Raw genomic sequence first — 7,628 nt, forward strand, 5'->3', positions numbered from 1 at the left:
TTGTAAAAATGTGATTATCAATTATATTAAAATATAAAAACTGTTAGAAAAAAAACAGGAACACTTAATAAAATAGTCTTTAATCTCAAGAGTAAAAAAACATCCGGGCTTTGACTTATTCCGAAAATGGCCCTGCTTATGCAGTTCTTGCTTGGTTTAACACGTTACTGGTTGGGATATATTGAAAAGCATATGCTCAATGTGGTTCAATATATTCAATGAAATCACAATTTGGTATTTGTTTTGTACACTTTCATAGACATGTTTGTCTGCTAAAATGATTTTAATACACTTTCACAGTGGCCGCACTGAGAAGGTATTTAAGCGACTATTATGTTACGCAAAGAGATATCCTATGTTGTGGATGTCAGCAAACGTTATTGATTTCAAAATTGGGAAGTATACCTTTAATGTATTTTAGTCGTTTTACTTTTTAAAGGCACTGGAGTTTCTTCTACAACCTCTAGTGGAGTCTCTGGACTACATCGACAGGCAGATCTGGTTGGCTGAGAACGGTTGCCATAGAAACATAGTTACAGTGTTTGACGAGTTCATATCACCGAGGAACCTTGCTCTGGTTGCTATAAAAACCAGATGGACACCAAACACAAACCTCAAAGATACTAGTAAGCTGATTGCATCGACATATTAAAATTGGTGTGGACTTGTTGATCTGACATTTGTCTTTAAGAAATAAACAATAATTGTTACCTTATGCAGGCAAGTTACTTTTCCGAACTATATCAAATCTTACTGATATGAAAAGGTATTGGTTTACTAAACGTCTGAAGCAATATTTACGTTTACCCAGACACTTTAAATGTACTTTTCATCCAAGCTGTAATAGCTAGGAAAAATCAGTTGGTTATTATTAAAAATTTAAATTATTTTTATCATGAGATACTATTAAAGATACTTTTAAATGAAGCATGTTGGCTAACGCGCACTATTTCGATTTAAGGATTGTTGCATGTGCCATTCAACCTCTGTATGATTTTGACTTTACCACGTTATTTACGAATCTAGTGTGTGATGTTTCAACCGGGCCGGCTAGCTCTGTTGGTTGAACGCTAGACCACATATTTGGAAATTTCGTTATCGGTTCCCAACCCGATGTTTTGTGATTGGCTTTGTTAATTTTTATACGTTCATTCTTACCACAAATTAAAGTTTGTCCCCAACCGTCCAACAATGTGGTAAGGAAAATGTCCATTCATGTACAAAATACGCTTGTGTCTCCACCTAGGAACGGTAAATACCAACGATAGAGAACCTGCCACTAGCTTAAATTAATAAACGCACGCACGATAGTAAAACACATTTTGCAAGTGCTTTTAGCATTGCAATTTACATTTAAGAGATTTAAAGAGAATATCAATTCAATTTATTGTGATTACAATTCCTCAAAGCCTAAATTATCCCCGTTACAAAAGAAAAAGAATGAAGCACATTCATGTTCTATTTCTGGCATTTTCTCCACACATTCTGTATCGACGCTCTATACAGCAGTATGGGTTTAAGTATAAATATCACAATATAAAATGCCTACATGGAAAACTGATTCAAAACCTAAATGGATTAATCATAAGATCTGTATAAACATTGGGTTTATGACTAGATCTTCACCACGATATTTCGGGGTCAGATCCTAATATAATTTACTACTTATACTTTTCTACTACAGAATGGGTTCAAGTCTTACTACTATGACAGATAATTGTGTTTCATGCGATATGTTTCTTTCTTCAGATTGGGTAGGAGTCGTAATACTGTGTCATTCTATTCAATACGCAAATTGATGTTTATACGAATCGTCAATAAATTAATTATCGAAACGTCAATGTAATTTACACATTTTATTTTCTTACTACTTGCAAATACGCCGAACAAGTTATGCTTTATATTTCGATGTAGTATCCATAAATGCAATAAAGAATGAAATATAGTTCTGTATTACATAACATTGGATAGAATGCATCTATCTTTCTTCATGTAAATTTCTATGCATTGTAGTATTTATTATCTTCAATTACGGTTACACCACTTCGCCCATTGTCCAAACTACGGTATATTTCGTTGTAACTGCTTTATTATACCATGCAAGAACAGGGTTACACAATTTCTCTATCATAACTTATAAGTAAAATCAAACGACCCATACAATAACACCTCTTTTAAATCCCTAAGCTGGCAATAATTTAATTTGCTTTGATGTAGGATAAAAAACTATGACCGAGTTCGTTTTCATAATTGTGCCAATGTATGTGCCCTTGTTAACGACTTTTGGCAATACATGCTTACATGTATATTACAATAAAACAAGAATAAATCAAAGGCATAAGCATTACAAATACAAAGACGCGTTGAACAATGAATGTATATATAATAGGTTGTAAAGTGTTGAAAGTATAAACAATTGTATACATATTCATTTTCGGCGATTTTTGCATAAAACGGACATTAAAACAACATCTTCCTATGTATCTCCATCGGATAATATAAACATTTTCTTTAAGATATTTTATGTTGCAAGCACGCTTCAAAACATCTCCATAAAATGATGGGTGGGAAATTCCATTAGTTAAATGCCATTTTAAAGAAGCATTATATTTAGAAATTAAATCACCATACTTTGAGTGAAATTTAGCAAATTTGCTTCTTAGGTTATGATACAAAAAATCTTGTTTTAGCCATTTCTTCGTTAATATACGATTACGATCATTAAAATGTTTAATACATGAACATGCTCTGGCATAACGTACCAACTGCGAAATGTAGATACCATAGGACGGACCTTTAGGGATGTTGCCATCTAGGAACGAAAAATTCACAATTTCAAAGTTAGTCGTCCCGTTTGTCGTATAAACTAGTTTTAATCATATTATTATTAATAGTAAGATGTAAGTGTAAATACGCAGCGTCTGTATTGGATTGACACGCACTATTTAAGACTAGTTCGTTCGGGTAGATTTTGTGAATATATTGTTCAAAGAATGAATTATCTAAATTAAGTATGTCATCAATGTACCTACTAGTAAGGTTAAAACATTTAATTAAATCTAGTTATTTAGTTTTAGATAATTCTAACATAAAATCGCTTTCATAACAATATAAAAAAAAGATCAGCTATAAGTGGCGCACAATTAGTACCAATAGGAACGCCGATAATTTGTTTAAATATTTTTTCGTTTAATTCAACGAACAAGTTATCCAGAAGAAAAGTAAATGCTGCACAAAACTCAAGACAAGTCAAAATGATGTAATTATCTAATATCTGATTAGTAAAAAAGGCTGTTTTTGTGTTTAGAGCTAGATATGAACACTTCTCTCTAGCAAACCTTTTTTCAACATAGAAACAAGTTTGGATTTTATTAAAGCGTGAGGAAGCGTTGTTTATAGTGTGGAAAAATCATAAGTGCTTACTAAGGGCACCTTATATTTTTTCTTTTCAATTTTATCAATCACTTCTAAGGAGTTTTTATTGACCAAAATAGGTTAATATTACTATTTTCATAAACTTTATTACAATATTTAGCTATATGATATCTAATAGCACTCAATGCAGATGTAAGATACACTGGTTATTGCTTAGTGGTACAAGACACTGAATGAGCGATACAGCGACTTTTATATGGCGTTTTATGTAATTTAGGTATCCAGTAAAGTGATGGCAATTTCTTGTCAGTAGTATTAACTATTACATTTAATTTTTTGCATTTAGCAATATGGTCGGCAATAATATCATAAGGTTGCTTATTGTACTCACTATATGAAGTAGTTTGTGAAAGTTCTTGTGAAATAGTTTGAACATAAATCACTCGTCATATTATTATAAGATTATAAGCAGCCTTATCTGCAGGAACTATGACGAATTTAGATTTTAAGTCTTCAAGCAATTTACAGAGATTGTGTTTATTAAATTTAGGTGAATGTGGTAGGGCAAAAGGATTTGTATTATAAAAATGTATTTTATTCAAGGTCATACTTAATACTTTTGTTTTCCATTCATTGAGTGCAGTAATTTCAGCATTTTCCTTTCTGCACCATTTAGTGCAATAATCCTGTAAAGATGTTTCGATTTTCTTAATGCAGTCATAAAAATCAACAGAAATAGGCAGTCTATGCATAGGGCCTCTGCGTAGTAAATTTCTTAGGTTTTTATTTTTAATGAAATTAAGGTCTCAAGTAATAACATGTCCAACTGGACCATATATATATATATATATATTGAACTAGAACAGTCACATGATGTAGGACAATTTATAATTACATTAATATCTGTGGAATTTTAATTAAAAACGAAATTTCTAACAGGTTTACTATATTTGTAGCAAATAAGTTGTGATTCAGTATTGCGGAAATAAAGGGGTATCAACCGACGCACATTTTTATCATTGAATATTTTTGAAAGGTCAATTAAATCAAGACCTTTGTTACAAAACTCAATTTTGATACTTTCAATTAAAGGTTTAAGATAATAGTCAGTGAAAGATTCAATAATACAAGCACATTCATACAGTGTGTCAGATTAAAGTACAATAAGTTTACATTCCTTATCAATATGCGCCAAAGAAGAAATAGAAAGAGAGCAAAGTGCACTTAGTAATTTGTGTTTACCTCCATTTTGTAATAATGTGTAGCAGTCATTTAACCGCCATTGTACATGTATATACTCGCTACCCTTAAAACCAACAGGTATCACAAAAGCTCCCATTGTTACGACTTTGCGAATGATATCCGGTGGTGGCCAATAGCGACTACGTTCTGCCCATCTCAGTAGTATGGAAGGGCAGTTACAGCGTAAAGAAGGAACTATGTCTGTATACAATGGCCCACTTGATCTGGACATTGATAGCCCTACAAATTTATGACGAACCTCGCCTTTCAACATTTTCCAGTCATGATTGAGACCATCTAAATACAAAACACTACTCAGAAGAACACGCCCATTTCCATAATCACACAGAGCATAGCGAATGGTTGGTGGAATCAGTGCACCATGTCTCTCTTGCAAATAAAGCCTACAGTGTCCGTGGTAACAGAAGCCGGTGTTTAATGTAAACAAAACAGTCTCCGTAAGCAATTGGTCAGAATTCACACCATATTCTAAATAAAGGATGCCTGTTTGTACCAACCAACAGTGTATCAATGTCACTTCCAAACAAGCCTGTCAGGCCGTTTCCACATCAGGCCGCTTTGAAGTCCACAGCCTGCCATACTCCTTGTAGGCGTCTCTCCTTGCCTGTGTGATCTCCGGTCCATACCCAAGCATGTTCATCAAAGTGCATATCTCTACGGAAGCATGTTCATACTGAACCTGAAAGTGATGGAAACACCCAAATTGCAGGAAAAAACGTTATAACTATGTTGCTAAAAATGAACTCCATTATGCAATAGTAATCTTAACAAAACATACTAGTAAAAGTTATAATATTATTACGTCATTATGATATTGATAAAAAAGCAGTTTTCATTCCGTTTAGGTTTAAATACAAAAACATAAATGTGTGCATGCATTATATAGTTGTAACTCTAAATCGCACGTTAAAACGAAAACATGACAGGAGACAGCTTGATTTATGTATTTACGACTAACGAGGAAACGTTAAGTAAACACATGATCACGTTGGGTATATATAATGTTATAATGTTGTGGGAATACCACAAACAAAACATATTTTACTATAAATAATAATGGAGAGCACCCTTAGCACATAGCACATTTCTTACTTAAAAAGGAACAAACACGACAGCATTTCCGTAAGTGTACATATACACAAGTACTTACTGGAAAATAACTACATATACACCGTTTCTCTTCAAAGTGAGTATATATACACCCGTTTATATTGCAAAGTGGTTACACATAACCAGTACTTACTGGAAAACGATAAATAAACAAACTTCATAGTCAGTATATGTATTCACCAGGACATGTTTTAGAGTTTGTTCACATACACATGTAATAGCTGGAAAATGACAAATATACAACCGTACTCACTAAGTAGTGAGTATATATACAAAAATATATAATAAAAAGTGACTATACATACACCTGTTCTTACTGGACAATGACAAATATACACAGATACTCACTTAATAGTGAGTATATAAACACCAGTATATACAAAATAGTGACTTCACATACACCTTTCTTACTGAAGAGTGTCTACACATACAACACTATTCATATGAACAACGACTAAACACTCACAAGTACTCAATAGAGAGTGACTACTGAAACATCATAACTCACTTGCAATTGACTGCAAATACACCAGTACTTACTGATTGGCTACATATACACCAGTATTACGTAAGATTGACAACGAATACACCACTACTTACCAAAGAGTAACGACTGTAAAGGCCTCTGTTACGTGGAATATGTTTATGCTCCAACTTATCACGCCAAGGACTACGGTCTGCCATCTGTTAGGGCTCCCACGAGTCAAAAAAAAATTTCAGGTCGGGCCGGCGGGTCAAAATTTCAAAGTACGGGTAATTTCGGGTCGGGTATTAAAAAAATCAATATTGTTTTTGTTAACTACAATAAAACCTTTATTTTCTTTAAGGATGAACATATCAGATACATTTAACAAATAACCGTTGTAAAATAAGACTAAATTACTTCACAAAAAAGTATTCTTTATGTAGAATTACCATATTCTTTATAGCAATACAAGAATTTATTATAAACTGTGAGTAATAAAATCTCGATTACGGGATATATAAAGACACAGTTCAGCAAATGAGTTGAAATAACCCAAGCAAAAAACAATGCTATGATGTGCTTTCTCTATAAGAATGTAGATGTATATATTAGAATCAAAATGACTAGAGCAAATAAAGAATATAAGAGATCATGGGAATAGATGTCTATCTTATTTTGATATGTACTATTATTTTCTTTAAATTAGGCACACACAATCAAAAGGCTAAAATGCGCAATATAGACTGCTTAAAAACAAATCCTTCATAACTTTGTTACAATAATTGTGAACAAATGTAACTTGGTGTATCAAACTGTAAACAAGATCTTATCTTACCATATCAAGACTTAAATAAGAAGTATATAAGATGGAAAATGACTATATAACTGGGGAAAGTAAATACTGTCTTAATTAATTTAAACTATATCAAAACTTCAGCGTAAACAATTCTATACAAGTAAATCACTAAGTTCTTTTTCAAAAACAGCAACATATCAACATGATCACTTTTCATGCAAGATCTTTGCGCAGACACAATGTAACCAGGTGTGGAGAACACGCACTCACTGGCAACTGAAGTTGCTGGAGTAATTAAATACTTCTTGGCGATGTGTGCTAATTGTGAGTATTTCTCCTTGTTGGAATTCCACCATTGAAGTGGATTTTTGTCCAATTTGATACTTGGTTCAGCATGGCAACCATTCAGTTCAGTTGATACTTCATCAGAATCAGGAGCACTAAAACAACGTTCAGAAAAGATATCCCCAATTGGCCCAAACAGTTCAGTAATTGCAGTTTGTTGTTACACAACACCAGAGAGCTTCGGAGTGTTGTTGTTATCATCAGAATCTTCACTGGAAAAACGAATGGAAAGGTAGCTTCACCGCCTCGACAGTAGAAAGAGTTTTGTACACA

This window comes from Dreissena polymorpha, chromosome 2, assembly GCF_020536995.1.
Source record: "Dreissena polymorpha isolate Duluth1 chromosome 2, UMN_Dpol_1.0, whole genome shotgun sequence".
Lineage (NCBI taxonomy): Eukaryota > Metazoa > Mollusca > Bivalvia > Myida > Dreissenidae > Dreissena > Dreissena polymorpha.